Consider the following 17,753-nt stretch of genomic DNA (forward strand, 5'->3'; position numbering starts at 1 on the left):
GGAATATGAAAATAGGATGAGATATGGGAAAGTCAAACCTTTGCCAAGAGATCTGACACCTGTAGAGTTGAGAAAAATTGTCTATATGGACTATGTGAAAGAAACAGAAAATGAGGAGGCTATTGGTACGCAAAGATTGATTAAAGTGGTTGAAGAGCTGAAGAAAATAGATGATCTAAAAGTGTTGCGTATAAAAGGTGTGGAATCACTTGGCACGTGAGGAGAGGAGGTTTATGGAGACATATAAAGTTCCGCCATGGTTAGCAGAAATAGTAAAGAAAAAATGGACTGGTAGTTTCTTGGAAGAGAAGCTGCTGAATTGGTTGGGTGTATATGGTGTTATGGGTGGTATGCATATTTCAGAATAAATAATAATTCTTTTGATGCACGATGATGGAATCTAGGGTCTAATATGGAGTTTATTGGACTTTATATTTTCGATCAAAGTTCTTAATCTTAAGTATTATGAATCCGAGTGTAAAAAAAAAAATCTGTTCTTATCAGTTTAATATCTGATACGTCCCCTATTTGGGGACCATATATTAAATGGATTTTTAGAACAGAGAGATGGAAATGGAGCTTGCTCTGTCCATTCCACGCATTGACCCTTTATTGCAGCATTTCCGGGAACAGTGCACTCCTTTTCTGATCCAGTTTCCAAAAACAGATTGAATTAACCCCTTTACCCCCAAGGGTGGTTTGCACGTTATGGACCGGGCCAATTTTTACAATTCTGACCACTGTCCCTTTATGAGGTTATAACTCTGGAACGCTTCAACGGATCCCGGTGATTCTGACATTGTTTTCTCGTGACATATTGTACTTCATGATAGTGGTAAAATTTCTTTGATATTACCTGCGTTTATTTGTGAAAAAAATGGAAATTTGGCGAAAATTTTGAAAATTTCGCAATTTTCCAACTTTGAATTTTTATGCAATTAAATCACAGAGATATGTCACACAAAATACTTAATAAGTAACATTTCCCACATGTCTACTTTACATCAGCACAATTTTGGAACCAAAATTTTTTTTTGTTAGGGAGTTATAAGGGTTGAAAGTTGACCAGCAATTTCTCATTTTCACAACACCATTTTATTTTAGGGACCACATCTCATTTGAAGTCATTTTGAGGGGTCTATATGATAGAAAATACCCAAGTGTGACACCATTCTAAAAACTGCACCCCTCAAGGTTCTCAAAACCACATTCAAGAAGTTTATTAACCCTTCAGGTGCTTCACAGGAATTTTTGGAATGTTTAAATAAAAATGAACATTTAACTTTTTTTCACAAAAAATTTACTTCAGCTCCAATTTGTTTTATTTTACCAAGGGTAACAGGAGAAAATGGACCCCAAAAGTTGTTGTACAATTTGTCCTGAGTACGCTGATACCCCATATGTGGGGGTTAACCACAGTTTGTGCACATGGCAGAGCTCGGAAGGGAAGGAGGGCCATTTGACTTTTCAATGCAAAATTGACTGGAATTGAGATGGGACGCCATGTTGCGTTTGGAGAGCCACTGATGTGGCTAAACATTGAAACCCCCCACAAGTGACACCATTTTGGAAAGTAGACCCCCTAAGGAACTTATCTAGAGGTGTGGTGAGCACTTTGACCCACCAAGTGCTTCACAGAAGTTTATAATGCAGAACCGTAAAAATAAAAAATCATTTTTTTTCACAAACATTATCTTTTCGCCCCCAATTTTTTATTTTCCCAATGGTAAGAGAAGAAATTGGACAACAAAAGTTGTGGCACAATTTGTCCTGAGTACTCTGATACCCCATATGTGGGGGTAAACCATTGTTTGGGCGCATGGGAGAGCTCGGAAGGGAAGGAGCGCCGTTTGACCTTTCAATGCAAAATTGACAGGAATTGAGATGAGACGCCATGTTGCGTTTGGAGAGCCACTGATGTGCCTAAACATTGAAACCCCCCACAAGTGACACCATTTTGGAAAGTAGACCCCCTAAGGAACTTATCTAGAGGTGTGGTGAGCACTTTGACCCAACAAGTGCTTCACAGAAGTTTATAATGCAGAACCGTAAAAATAAAAAATCATTTTTTTTTCACAAAAATTATCTTTTCGCCCCCAATTTTTTATTTTCCCAATGGTAAGAGAAGAAATTGGACCACAAAAGTTGTGGCACAATTTGTCCTGAGTACTCTGATACCCCATATGTGGGGGTAAACCATTGTTTGGGCGCATGGGAGAGCTCGGAAGGGAAGGAGCGCCGTTTGACCTTTCAATGCAAAATTGATAGGAATTGAGATTGGACGCCATGTTGCGTTTGGAGAGCCACTGATGTACCTAAACATTGAAACCCCCCACAAGTGACACCATTTTGAAAAGTAGACCCCCTAAGGAACTTATCTAGATGTGTGGTGAGCACTTTGACCCAATAAGAGCTTCACAGAAGTTTATAATGCAGAGCCGTAAAAATAAAACAAAATTTTTTTCCCACAAAAATAATTTTTTAGCCCCCAGTTTTGTATTTTCCTGAGGGTAACAGGAGAAATTGGACCCCAAAAGTTGTTGTGCAATTTGTCCTGAGTGCGCTGATACCCTATATGCGGGGGAGAACCAGCGTTTGGGCGCATGGGAGGGCTCGGAAGGGAAGGAGCGCCATTTGGAATACAGACTTAGATGGAATGGTCTGCAGGCGTCACATTGTGTTTGCAGAGCCCCTAATGTACCTAAACAGTAGAAACCCCCCACAAGTGACCCCATATTGGAAACTAGACCCCCTAAGGAACTTATTTAGATGTGTTGTGAGAACTTTGAGCCCCCAAGTATTTCACTACAGTTTATAACGCAGAGCCGTGAAAATAAAATAAAAATTTTCCCCTCAAAATTATTTTTTAGCCCCCAGTTTTGTATTTTCTCGAGGGTAAAAGGAGAAATTGGACCCCAAAAGTTGTTGTCCAATTTGTCCTGAGTGCGTTGATACCCCATATGTGGGGTGAACCAGCGTTTGGGCGCATGGGAGGGCTCGGAAGGGAAGGAGCGCCATTTGGAATGCAGACTTAGATGGAATGGTCTGCAGGCGTCACATTGCGTTTGCGGAGCCCCTAATATACCTAAACAGTAGAAACCCCCACAAGTGACCCCATGTTGGAAACTAGACCCCCCCACGAACTTATCTAGATGTGTTGTGAGAACTTTGAGCCCACAAGTGTTTCACTACAGTTTATAACGCAGAGCCGTGAAAATAAAAAATCTCTTTTTTTCCCACAAAAATTATTTTTTAGCCCCCAGTTTTGTATTTTCCCAAGGGTAACAGGAGAAATTGGACCCCAAAAGTTGTTGTCCAATTTGTCCTGAGTACGCTGATACCCCATATGTTGGGGTAAACTCCTGTTTGGGCACACGGGAGAGCTCGGAAGGGAAGGAGCACTGTTTTACTTTTTCAATGCAGAATTGGATAGAATTGAGATCGGTCGCCATGTCGCGTTTGGAGATCCCCCTGATGTGCCTAAACAGTGGAAACCCCCCAATTATAACTGAAACCCTAATCCAAACACACCCCTAACCCTAATCCCAACGGTAACCCTAACCACACCTCTAACCCAGACACACCCCTAATCCTAATCCCAATCGCAAATGTAATCCAAACCCTAACCCTAACTTTAGCCCCAACCCTAACTGTAGCCTTAACCCTAACCCTAGCCCTTACCCTAACCCTAGCCCCAACCCTAACCCTAACCCTAGTCCCAACCCTAGCCCTAACCCTAGCCCTAGCCCTAACCCTAGCCCTAGCCCTAACCCTAGCCCTAACCCTAGCCCTAACCCTAGCCCTAGCCCTAACCCTAATGGGAAAATGGAAATAAATACATTTTTTTCATTTACTTTTATAGCGGGTTTTTTAGCGGATTTTTATGATTGGCAGCTGTCACACACTGAAAGACGCTTTTTATTGCAAAAAATATTTTTTGCGTTACCACATTTTGAGAGCTATAATTTTTCTATATTTTGGTCCACAGAGTCATGTGAGGTCTTGTTTTTTGCGGGACGAGTGGACGTTTTTATTGGTAACATTTTCGGGCACGTGACATTTTTTGATCGCTTTTTATTCCGATTTTTGTGAGGCAGAATGACCAAAAACCAGCTATTCATGAATTTCTTTTGGGGGAGGCGTTTATACCGTTCCGCGTTTGGTAAAATTGATAAAGCAGTTTTATTCTTCGGGTCAGTACGATTACAGCGACACCTCATTTATATCATTTTTTTATGTTTTGGCGCTTTTATACGATAAAAACTATTTTATAGAAAAAATAATTATTTTGGCATCGCTTTATTCTCAGGACTATAACTTTTTTATTTTTTTGCTGATGATGCTGTATGGCGGCTCGTTTTTTGCGGGACAAGATGACGTTTTCAGCGGTACCATGGTTATTTATATCTGTCTTTTTGATCGCGTGTTATTCCACTTTTTGTTTGGTGGTATGATAATAAAGCGTTGTTTTTTGCCTGGGTTTTTTTTTTTTTTTTCTTACGGTGTTTACTGAAGGGGTTAACTAGTGGGCCAGTTTTATAGGTGGGGTCGTTACGGACGCGGCGATACTAAATATGTGTACTTTTATTGTTTTTTTTTTTTATTTAGATAAAGAAATGTATTTATGGGAATAATATTTTTTTTTTTTTTCATTATTTAGGATTTTTTTTTTTTTTTTTTACACACTTGGAAATTTTTTTTTTTACTTTTTTACTTTGCCCCAGGGGGGGACAATACAGATCGGTGATCTGCCAGTTTGCACAGCACTCTGACAGATCACCGATCTGTCTGAGAGCAGTGCAGCGTTACCAAGTGCCTGCTCTGAGCAGGCACTTGGTAAGCCACCTCCCTCCCTGCAGGACCCGGATCCGCGGCCATTTTGGATCCGGGACTTACTGCAGGGAGGGAGATAGGAGACCCCCGGAGCAACGCGATCACATCGCGTTGCTGCGGGGGTCTCAGGGAAGCCCGCAGGGAGCCCCCTCCCTGCGCGATGCTTCCCTGCACCGCCGGCACATCGCGATCATCTTTGATCACGGTGTGCCGGGGGTTAATGTGCCGGGGGCGGTCCGTGACCGCTCCTGGCACATAGTGCCGGATGTCAGCTGCGATAAGCAGCTGACACCCGGCCGCGATCGGCGGCGCTCCCCCCGTGAGCGCGGCCGATCGCGCTGGACGTAATATTCCGTCCTTGGGAATTAAGGCCCACCCCACATGGACGGAATATTACGTCCAATGGCAGAAAGGGGTTAAAATCAACGCAAGTTGTGTTCCAAACCATTATTTGAATTATTTTTCTCTGCATTTTTTTTTACTCAGGATCAAAGTTGCACATTTCAGATGTCAAATGCATTTTGGTTGATTTAACTTGACCAACTCTGCTGCATCTTGTGTGTGTATTGTTTTCACCTATGTATGTAAAGCCTTGTATTGTATTCCATATGTAATGTAATTAATATAATCTTATAAATAATAAATATTAAATGGATTTTTAGAACAGGGAGCTGGAAATGGAGCTTGCTCTGTCCACTCCATCCATTGACCCGTTATTGCAGTATCTCCGGGAACAGTGCACTCCTTCTCTGATCCGGTTTCCAAAAACAGATTGAATTGAAATTAGCGCAAGTTGTCTTTTAACCCTTTATGTGAATTCTTGCAACATTTTGTGTGCGCTCCTTGATTTCAACTATGTATGTCAAGCACTGTACTGCATTCAATATGTAATCAATCAGTCTTTACTGGTTGCAACAGGTGTGTTAAGATGTAGTCATGTGTTTGGCCTTTGTTACAGTGCTGCAAATATACGGTGCCATCGACAAAATTAGGCCCCTGCTGTCAGTACTTGGCATTTAAATTGAAGTATCTAATGAGTAGTTCTGCCATACATACCGCATTTGTGACCGCATGAATTCTTTGGTAAAACATTGTCTCCCTCTTGTGGACCACTGGCTTTTAAATGTGTTGTATTATATGTATTTGAAAAAAAAGGAAAACTGGTGTCTGTGCTGATCTTTAATATGCTTGTCTTGTCCATCTACACCTGTGTGAGTATTCTAATGCTTTTGACCAATCAGGTGCGCTGCCTGCAGTAGATAGAATCTGTGCACGGAACTTTCACGTGCAGCCACAATGGGGATGGAGGGTGTTAGGAGAAGAGTTCGCGCGGCTGCACAGGGGGAATCTCGAACCATGTCTGCTGTGGTCTCCCATTCTGCATCGGCTGCAGTGGAGCATGCTCAGCGGAGACGTCGGTCCCAGCATCTCACTGAATCTAATACTGTGCAGAGGGTTGCTGCTGCCTCTCCAGGCTCTGCTATTGTACCCTGCAGTGATCTGCGGCGAGCAGGCTTTTCTGGGACTAAGTCCTGCTTTGCACACACTGAGCATGCCCAGGGTAAGATCTCTCAGTGGAGATCAAGGGTCACATGCTCAGGTACTGCAGCAACTTCCATTGGTCCTCCAGGAAGGTCCTGTATCTGATCAAGTTCAGTGGCAGCCTTCCATTGGTCCTTCTTGGAAGGTCCTGAAGGTGCTACAGCTATAAAAGGTTCTCATGATCGCACGGCCATGCGCTAGTATCAAATATGTACGAGGTCAGCGCCAGTGTGGTCGTGTGTGTGGTCACGGACCCGGCTGAAATAAGCCCCTAGAATGCTGGCACCTCCGACGAGGAGTTTATGTGTGAATTCAGGGCTGGCTAATAGCCAATAGAATTCTGGCTCCACCGGAGAGGAGCTGCGTGTTGGTTGGACTGCATGACCACTGTCGGCTCTACACAGTAGCTGTGTCTCCTGTGAGCCAAACAGGGCACAGCGTTCTCTTTACTACGGGCTCTGTGAAGTAACAGTTTGTTCTAATTTGCTTCGCCGCCTTACTTAGCAGCAGGTTCTTTCCTGCACGGTGGATCCCGGGTTGCAAACGCACCTATCCCATCTAATAAATATATGCGGTGCGTTCCGCGAACCCTAACAGAGGGTGTGTTAAAATAGGTGGAGTTATTCAGATTCAAAATGTGTTGTGCACAGCTTGAACACACACACAGCAGAACTGTCATTGAGAATGCATCCAGAGTTTCTGGAAATGTCTTCCCTGCGGCACTCTTTTGCTCTGTCTCCACAATGGGTGTCAGTTTTAGACTTAGGTGTGGCAGAAGTGGCAAACCATTTCTGGTTATCGCTTCTTGGCCTTTTGGCTAAGATCAGGTGTAGTGATCATATAGTTGCTGCCTTGGTCTTGACTGGAAGGTGCCTGGGGTACCCGGCTCCATGGCCTGGGGAGATTATCTCACTTCTGGTGGGACTTCACCCCCCTGCTGCTATTGGAGAGCTGGATTAGTCCCCAGGCAACGAGTTGCGATCCCCCGGGGAAAGGTCGAGCCCATGGTGATGGCAAGCCTTAGCCAAACTGCTGCGATGCCATGCGAGTGGCAATTCTCATCTGGCGCTGGCCAGATCAGGAACTCGATAAAGATCGAGGTTCCGGAAAACCATGTCGGTTACGACAATCCTCGTGAGTTTTTCGTACAGATTCTGAGGAATCTATTGGGTGTTAAGGAGAGTGAAGTCTACTGCTTGCAGGAGAAGGGGCAGAACTCATATCCTAACACTAACGACCAAGGTTGCCTGTCAAAACTTCTACAAATGAGTCAAGGGCGAGCGTTACAGCAAGCTGCTGGATGGAGTGGTCTTCACTGGTCTGTATGGCGAACTTGACGTACCCCTCATGGTGCATATGTTCAATCCTCATGTGTCCAGAGAGGATATTGAGTTGTTCCTCATCAGATACTGCAGATCTGTAAGGTTCACGGGGAACATCAAAGGGTTTCTGACCCGACCCTGGGGGTGTGGAAGGCCTTATGCACACCCCTCAACAGTGGTGCTGGGGAGAGACCATGGCTATCTGTTCTACAATGGACAGCCGTTCAGATGCCGGAAGTGTGGCGACCCTGGTCATATGCAGAGTGACTGCAAAAATGAGCGGATGAGTCAGTGCCACAACTGTGGTAAATGGGGTCATGCCTCAAAGGACTGCAAAAGTGGAAAGACTTGCAGTAGCTGCGGACAGACTGATCACCTGTTCAGCAATTGTCCAATGTGGACAAGGTTTCGTGGTGGCTCGCCAACACCTGCGGTTAGCTCCGTAGGGGTCCCCGCTGATACCGGCGGGGCAGGCTCAGTAGTCACCGGTGTGAGCTTTGCGGACATCACTGCGGGTCTAATGCAGTCTGACTCAGTTGAAGCTCGGACGGTACCCACGTCTAATGAGTCAGCTCCCACAGCTGAAGTGGTACTTTTGCCTACTCCTGCGGGTGTCCAGGTTCGCCTGGCGGGGAGGTGGCACTTCCTCAGGGAGAACTGAGGAGGATCAAAAAAAAGAGGCAGATATCCAGAGCGGTTGGTGCCATTCCAGATGCCCGTCCAGAGGTCCCTGTTGATGACCATGCTGACGTTGGATCTGATGTTCGCCCTGAAACTGGTCCGGAGGCCCAGCCAGATGCCATTCCAGAGGGATGTCCGGATCCTTGTTTGAGGGAAGGAGGTCACGAGTCAACTGATGATCCTGGTGCCAGACCTGATGGTCACCCTGGTTCGTGAGATGCATTTATTGGCGGCCCTGACGGGGTTGTGGACGTTCCACCAGCTGCAGTGCCTGGAGAGGACCCTGCGGACCCGATGGATCTCCGTGTCAGTGGTAGGAGGAGCAGTGAGGAGACTCGGGAGGAGGAGTGCCCGCCTGAGTCATGCCGTAAAATCTTTCTGGCCGTTGCTTCATATCTTCTCAGCCCAGAAGGAACTAATTTAATAGAGGAATACACGGATTCCGATGATACTGCCAGTTTACTGCCTGTGTCTTCTTTATCACCTGTCATATCACAGCTTATTGAGTCTGATTCTGAGAGCCAAGAATCAAAAAAAAAAAAAAAAAAAAAAAAAAAAAAAACTTGGCAGACATCTGCATTGCCTCACTGAATGTGAGAAGCCTAAAGAGCCCTACTAGGAAGGCTGCTTTGTTTACATGGCTAATGACTGAGCTTTGAGGTCTTTTTCCTACAGGAGTGTGGTATTGATCATGGACTATCATATCCCAACCTAATTAAAGACTAGACAGCAGGACCCTCTGTCTGGTCAGGGTCAAATGAAAATAAAGCTGCCAGGGTTGGGATTTTATTCAAAGGTCAAAATGTGAATATTTTATCTGTCACTGAAATTATTGCAGGTCGTGCCTTATTAACCCATGCTGATTTAAATGGTTTTACATGTTTTATGAATATTTATGCATCCCCAGAGAAAAATGAACGTGCCTCCCTTTTTAATGACATATCTTTGTTTTTAACAGGTCCATCTCCAATAATAGTGGGAGGGGATTTTAATTGTGTCATGTTGGGAGAGGGGCGGAGTGGTGGTGATGGTGCTGGAAGAACAGACAAAACATCTAGTCTGTTAAAACACCTATCAAAAAAAGCTTGATAAAGGTCATTGTACCGAAACGTCGCCGCAGATGGCAGATTAAATCTGTAAGTTATTTTTCACTGACCGTTGTGGCGCTGTCTTCTTTTTTGATATGGATTGAACTTTGTAGCTGGGCTGACCCCCTGGCAGTGACGTGCGCCACTAAGCCTGTGAAGGCCGTATGGGTATAGGGTGCGGTTTAACGCATTTTTTGGATTTTTATATGTTAAAACACCTAGTGACATATCTTATATTATTAGATGCATGGAGGAAGTCCCACCCTTCTGACCCAGGATACACATGGAAGGGTAGAGGGCTGTTCTCGTATTGATTTTATTTTCTGTTCTAATGAGGTTTTTAAATCCAGTAACGCAGGGCTGATGAAAAACATCTTTTCTGATCATGTATTGCTACATACCATCCTGCAGGTTCCTGGGGATGCAAATGTAGGTAAAGGTATGTGGAAACTGAATACACTCCACATCTTTATGGAACACAACCACTGAGGACTCTCAATTCTAAATATTTTTCTACACTCCTTCTAGAAGATAAGTTGGTAAGGGCAGACTTTATAGCCAAATATGAATACTGGAGGGGGGCGGAAACACCCAAAACAGAGTATGCTGGGGTGGTGGGTGTGTGTTAAAACTCGCATTAAAGAGTTTTTTTTATCAAAGCTGGCAAAAGAAAGGCACGTGAAAAAAGGAAAGGTTTTAGAGATTTTAATGTCAGGCTGCAGAGTCTCCATAGGCTCATGGAGTGGGGAGTGCCTGTGGTGGATGACGAGATGGCAAAAATCAAAGCAGAAATCCACAAATTCCTGGAGCAAAAGGGTAAGGAGGTAATTTTTAGTGCCCGTGTGAAATATTAAGGAGAGGGAGAGTCATGTTCAACGTTTTTCTTTAACCCCTTTACCCCCAAGGGTGGTTTGCACGTCAATGACCAGGCCAATTTTTACAATTCTGACCACTGTCCCTTTATGAGGTTATAACTCTGGAACGCTTCAACGGATCCTGGTGATTCTGACACGGTTTTCTCGTGACATATTGTACTGGTAAAATTTCTTTGATAGTACCTGCGTTTATTTGTGAAAAAAACGGAAATTTGGCGAAAATTTTGAAAATTTCGCAATTTTCAAACTTTGAATTTTTATGCAATTAAATCACAGAGATATGTCACACAAAATACTTAATAAGTAACATTTCCCACATGTCTCCTTTACATCAGCATAATTTTGGAACCAAATTTTTTTTTGTTAGGGAGTTATAAGGGTTAAAAGTTGATCAGCAATTTCTCATTTTTACAACACCATTTTTTTTTTTAGGGACCACGTCTCATTTGAAGTCATTTTGAGGGGTCTATATGATAGAAAATGCCCAAGTGTGACACCATTCTAAAAACTGCACCCCTCAAGGTGCTCAAGACCACATTCAAGAAGTTTATTAACCCTTCAGGTGTTTAATAGGAATTTTTGGAATGTTTAAAAAAAATGAACATTTAACTTTTTTTTTTTTTTACACAAAAAAAATTTACTTCAGCTCCAATTTGTTTTATTTTACCAAGGGTAACAGGAGAAAATGGACCCCAAAAGTTGTTGTCCAATTTGTCCTGAGTACGCTGATACCCCATATGTGGCAGTAAACCACTGTTTGGGCGCATGGGAGAGCTCGGAAGGGAAGGAGCGCCGTTTGACTTTTCAATGCAAAATTGACAGGAATTGAGATGGGACACCATGTTGCGTTTGGAGAGCCACTGATGTGCCTAAACATTGAAACCCCCCACAAGTGACACCATTTTGGAAAGTAGACCCCCCAAGGAACTTATCTGGATGTGTGGTGAGCACTTTGATCCACCAAGTGCTTCACAGAAGTTTATAATGCAGAACCGTAAAAATAAAAAATCATATTTTTTCACAAAAATTATATTTTTGCCCCCAATTTTTTATTTTTCCAAGGGTAAGAGAAGAAATTGGACCTCAAAAGTTGTTGTCCAATTTGTCCTGAGTATGCTGATACCCCATATGTAGCAGTAAACCACTGTTTGGGCGCATGGGAGAGCTCGGAAGGGAAGGAGCGCCGTTTGACTTTTCAATGCAAAATTGACAGGAATTGAGATGGGACGCCATGTTGCGTTTGGAGAGCCACTGATGTGCCTAAACATTGAAACCCCCCACAAGTGACACCATTTTGGAAAGTAGACCCCCTAAGGAACTTATCTGGATGTGTGGTGAGCACTTTGACCCACCAAGGGCTTCACAGAAGTTTATAATGCAGAGCCATAAAAATAAAACAAAATTTTTTTTCCACAAAAATTATATTTTAGCCCCCAGTTTTGTATTTTCCCAAGGTTAGCAGGAGAAATTGGACCCTAAATGTTGTTGTCCAATTTGTCCTGAGTACGCCGATACCCGATATGTGGGGGGGAACCACCGTTTGGGCGCATGGGAGGGCTCGGAAGGGAAGGAGCATCATTTGGAATGCAGACTTAGATGGATTGGTCTGCAGGCGTAACATTGCGTTTGCAGAGCCCCTAATGTACCTAACCAGTAGAAACCCCCCACAAGTGACCCCATATTGGAAACTAGACCCCTCAATGAACTAATCTAGATGTGTTGTGAGAACTTTGAACCCCCAAGTGTTTCACTACAGTTTATAACGCAGAGCTGTGAAAATAAAAAATTTTTGTTTTCCCACAAAAATTATTTTTTAGCCCCCAGTTTTGTATTTTCCCAAGGGTAACAGGAGAAATTGGTCCACAAAAGTTGTTGTCCAATTTGTCCTGAGTACGCTGATACCCCATATGTGAGGGTAAACCCCTGTTTGGGCACACAGGAGAGCTCGGAAGGGAAGGAGCACGGTTTTACTTTTTCAACGCAGAATTGGCTGGAATTGAGATCGGACGCCATGTCGTGTTTGGAGAGCCCCTGATATGCCGAAACAGTGGAAACCCCCCAATTATAACTGAAACCCTAATCCAAACACACCCCTAACCCCAATTCCAACGGTATCCCTAACCACACCTCTAACCCTGACACACCCCTAACCCTAATCCCAACCCTATTCCCAACTGTAAATATAATCTAAACCCTAACCCTAACTTTAGCCCCAACCCTAACCCTAACCCTAGCCCTAACCCTAATGGGAAAATGGAAATAAATACATTTTTTTTTATTTTTCCCTAACTAAGGGGGTGATGAAGGGGGGTTTGATTTACTTTTATAGCGAGTTTTTTAACGGATTTTTATGATTGGCAGCCATCACACACTGAAAGACCCTTTTTATTGCAAAAAATTTTTTTTTTGCAATACCACATTGAGAGCTATAATTTTTCCATATTTTGGTCCACAGAGTCATGTGAGGTCTTGTTTTTTGCGGGACGAGTTGACGTTTTTATTGAAAACATTTTCGGGCACGTGACATTTTCTGATCGTTTTATTCCGATTTTTGTGAGGAAGAATGACCAAAAACCAGCTATTCATGAATTTCTATTGGGGGAGGAGTTTATACCGTTCCGCGTTTGGTAAAATTGATAAATCAGTTTGATTCTTCGGGTCAGTACGATTACAGCGATACCTCATTTATATCATTTTTTTATGGTTTGGCGCTTTTATACGATAAAAACTATTTTACAGAAAAAATAATTATTTTTTGCATCGCTTTATTCTCAGGACTATAACTTTTTTAATTTTTTGCTGATGATGCTGTGTGGCGGCTCGTTTTTTGCGGGACAATATGACGTTTTCAGCGGTATCATGGTTATTTATATCTGTCCTTTTGATCGCGTGTTATTCCACTTTTTGTTCGGCGGTATGATAATAAAGCGTTGTTTTATGCCTCTTTTTTTTCTCTTACGGTGTTTACTGAAGGGGTTAACTAGTGGGACATTTTTATAGGTCGGGTCGTTACGGACGCGGCGATACTAAATATGTGTACTTTTATTGGGTTTTTTTTTTTATTTAGATGAAGAAATGTATTTATGGGAATAATATTTTTTTTTTTTTTCATTATTTTGGAATATTTTTTTTTATTTTTATTTTTTTTTTTTACACATTTGGAAAAATTTTTTTTAACTTATTTAGTTTGTCCCGGGGGGGGGACATCACAGATCAGTGATCTGACAGTTTGCACAACACTCTGTCAGATCACTGATCTGACTAGCAGCGCTGCAGGCTTCACAGTGCCTGCTCTGAGCAGGCTCTGTGAAGCCACCTCCCTCCCTGCAGGACCCGGATCCGCGGCCATCTTGGATCCGGGGCTCGAGCAGGCAGGGAGGGAGGTAAGACCCCCGCAGCAACGCGTTCACATCGCGTTGCTGCGGGGGGCTCAGGGAAGCCCGCAGGGAGCCCCCTCCCTGCGCGGTGCTTCCCTGCACCGCTGGCACATCGCAATCATGTTTGATCGCGGTGTGCCAGGGGTTAACGTGCCGGGGGCGGTCCGTGACCGCTCCTGGCACATAGTGCCGGATGTCAGCTGCGATAAACAGCTGACACCCGGCCGCGATCGGCGGCGCTCCCCCCGTGAGCGCTGCCGATCGCTATGACGTACTATCCCGTCCAGGGTCAGATAAGCCCAGGGCACCTCGACGGGATAGTACGTCTAAGGTCACAGAGGGGTTAAAAAAGTTAATGATAAAAAACAAGTGATTGTGGAATTGGAAGGAGAGACTTCCTCTGGGGGCATTTTAGAGAAAACTTTTAAATTTTTACAATGATCTTTTTAGTACAAAAATATTGACGAGACCTCTTTTATAGGAAATCTTAATGTTTTATCCCAGTTTTCAAATAAGGAGGACCAGGAGTTTTTAGAAAACAATGTTTTAACATCTGAAGTTGAAGCGGCCCTAAAGAGTTTTGCTAATGGCAAGGCTCCTGGATCAGACGGCCTCCCTATTGAATTTTACATTTGTTTTTGGGATACTATTACAAATGATTTCTTACAAGTGGTTAGTGAAGCCATTATGGCCGACTCTTTACCGTACTCATGGCATAAAAGCATGATAACCCTCATTTTTAAAAAAGGCGATAGAACAAAACTGGAGGCCCATTTCATTATTGAATACAGACTAAAATCCTTGCAAAAATTATTTCTGGCCGTTTAAAGATTGTTATTAAAAATGTGATCCACCCTAATCAGGTGTGTGGTGTCCCTGGGAGATCAATCTGGGAGCACCTCAACTTAATTCGGGATCTGATCTGGTATCAGAAGGACAGAAAACAACCATTAGCTATTTTATCTTTGGATTTTATGAAGGCCTTTGATAGGGAACCCCATCCTTTCTAAAACTTTAAAAAGATAAAAGTGGGAGACCCTAAGTCTTTGTTTTATCCAGAAAATATCGCTTTTATACAGTCATGTGCACAGGTTTTAATTAATGGGTTTTTAACTAAAGAGGTGGTGCTTCAGTCCGGAGTAAAACAAGGCTGTCCCATGTCCCCACTTTTATTTGTCTGTTCCATCGAACCACTGTTGTGCCTGCTACGTCAGGACAAGATGATCAGAGGGATTTTTATTCCAGGTGGTGGTGGGCAGCAGGTTAAGGCTCTTGGATATATGGATGACAGATATCGGTGTATGGCACCAGCTCAGCATCTATAAATAGAGCAATTTTAATCACGGAAATTTTTAGTGCGGGTTCTGGTTTTAAGCTGAATATTAATAAATGTGACTGTTTAATAATGGGCCAATGGGAATCAGACCCCCCTCGGGTCCCAACACAAACAGTTGGAATCAAGATTCTGGGCATCTTGTTTAACCATGCAAATGATGGCAAAGAAAACTGGGACCTGGTACTTAATAAATTGAACCAGAAAATTTCCCTGTGGCAAATCTGCAAATTATCAATGGTGGGTAAGATTCTAGTGATCAAGATGGTATTGCTTCCCATCATTTTGTATGCTGCCATGGTCTTCCCTCCAAACTCCCTTTACCTAAAAAAGCTCATGAAACCCATGTTTTATTTTTATGGGGTTCCAAAATGGTGAAATTAAGGAGGGAGGTGGTTTGCAAATGTAAGAAGAATGGTGGTAAGGCGTTTCCCAATCTAAAACTTTTTATTTTCATCAAGTTCTTTGCATTTTGTTATAAAAGTTTGAACAATATTGGGGCTTTCGCGTGTTTCCATGAATACTAACTGTCCTCTTTTATCACCTCCCAATCATTACAGGGTCCTGGAAAGCACCATTTCTGTGTATGACCTAACTCATGATGACCGTCAGTTTCTCCTTGACCAGAGAAAGCTGACAATTATCTGTAAGGGTCATGAGGAGATGGAGGACATGTCCAATTTTTCCATCTCCAAATGCAGGCTAGTATGGAATAATGTTGCTTGTCCGGCCCTTAGTAACTCCCAAAAAGATTTGGCTTGGCAGGTAGTTCATCAGTGCCTCCCAACAAGGGCCGTTCAGCACCATAGGGGTTTGGTGGCCAGTGCCAGATGTCCTAGAGACAGGTGGGCACCTGAGGAGTCAGTTTTTCACTTCCTTTGGGACCACTCCTATGCTCAAGAGCTCTGGCAAACAGTGGGTACCCTGCTAAAGTGGATATGTGGGATACAATCCCTAACCTGTGACACAATTATATATGGTATTATTAACTGCCCTACCATGAAACAAGCATGATTGGCATGGCTAATCATCAATTGTTTTAAAGAATCCCTATGGAAAGTGCAAAATACACTTTTGTTTAAGTGTGAAGTTATTTCTGTAAATGACTATTGGATTGGCACTGTGTGAGATGTATACATACTACCTGCGAGATTGTAAAAAAAATGGGAGTAAAAAAAGCAAAACCATTATGGTGCTTACAAATTTGAAATATGTATTTACATATGTAAATTATATGCATATTAGTTTTAATTTGTGTTCTTAATTGTTTTTTTATCAGATTGTTTTAAGCCATGTTTTATTCAAGTGTGAATTTTATATTGTACTTGGATTTTAACAGCAATGATTTTATTATATCTGAAGAACTGTAAATGAGTCTCACCATGATAAAAGAACATAGTTTTATACGCATATGTATTGTACTATTTTTATATTTTTACCTTGTTTTAAAATCAGATTTGTATTTGTTTTATGTCATATTTTACTCAAGTCTTTGATTTGTTTGAAATTTGTGATGTATGTCTGCAAAATTGACTGGAATCGAGATGGGACATCATGTTGCGTTTGGAGAGCCCCTGATGTGCCTAAACATTGAAACCCCCCACAAATGACACCATTTTGGAAAGTAGACCCCCTAAGGAACTTATCTAGATGTGTTTTGAGCACTTTGACCCACCAAGTGCTTCACAGAAGTTTATAATGCAGAACCGTAAAAATAAAAAATCATTTTTTTACAAAAATTATCTTTTTGCCCCCAATTTTTTATTTTCCCCAAGGGTAAGAGAAGAAATTGGGACAAATTGTACAACAACTTTTGGGGTCCGAGTACGCTGATACCCCATATGTGGGGGTAAACCACTGTTTGGGCGCATGGGAGAGCTCGGAAGGGAAGGAGCGCCGTTTGACTTTTCAATGCAAAATTGACAGGAATTGAGATGGAAACCATGTTGCGTTTGGATGGCCACTGATGTGCCTAAACATTGAAACCCCCCACAAGTGACACCATTTTGGAAAGTACACCCCCTAAGGAACTTATCTAGAGGTGTGGTGAGTGATTTGACCCACTAAGGGCTTCACAGAAGTTTATAATGCAGAGCCGTAAAAATAAAACAAATTTTTTCCCACAAAAATTATTTTTTTAGCCCCCAGTTTTGTATTTTCCCGAGGGTAACAGGAGAAATTGGACCCCAAAATTTGTTGTCCTATTTGTCCTGAGTACGCTGATACTGCATATGTTGGGGTGAACCCCTGTTTGGGCGAATGGGAGAGCTCGGAAGGGAAGGAGCACTGTTTTACTTTTTCAACGTAGAATTGGCTGGAATGGAGATCGGACGCCATGTCGCGTTTGGAGAGCCCCTGATGTGCCTAAACAGTGGAAACCCCCCAATTATAACTGAAACCCTAATCCACACTTAGTCTATGTTTGGATGTGCCGGTCAGGTTTTTGAAATGTATTCTCTAGCCTTCTGATCGTGCACTCCGCCTCCTAGCTTCAGGTGTTTTAATTACAGCAGGTCCAATACCCCTCCACAGAGAGAGAGAATTTTTAGTCTAAGAAGAGGTTTCACATGTACCCATTCAGATGGAGACGTTTATTCTCAGCGAGGTAAGGCAAGTTTAGGACCTGGTATAAGAGATGCCGTAAAGGGGCTACCAGGTACACATTAAATTGGCCATTTTTATGCGCTAAAAGCTCTCATTTT

At 42.8% G+C, this 17,753-nt stretch overlaps 2 pseudogenes; both read left to right on the forward strand.

Annotated features, from left to right (window-relative positions):
- The first annotated feature begins 429 nt into the window (after positions 1 to 429).
- Positions 430 to 643, forward strand: LOC138668186 (U2 spliceosomal RNA; annotated as a pseudogene).
- Positions 644 to 5,434: 4,791 nt separating this feature from the next.
- Positions 5,435 to 5,580, forward strand: LOC138668283 (U2 spliceosomal RNA; annotated as a pseudogene).
- Positions 5,581 to 17,753: the final 12,173 nt, after the last annotated feature.

This window comes from Ranitomeya imitator, chromosome 2, assembly GCF_032444005.1.
Source record: "Ranitomeya imitator isolate aRanImi1 chromosome 2, aRanImi1.pri, whole genome shotgun sequence".
NCBI classification, from domain to species: domain Eukaryota; kingdom Metazoa; phylum Chordata; class Amphibia; order Anura; family Dendrobatidae; genus Ranitomeya; species Ranitomeya imitator.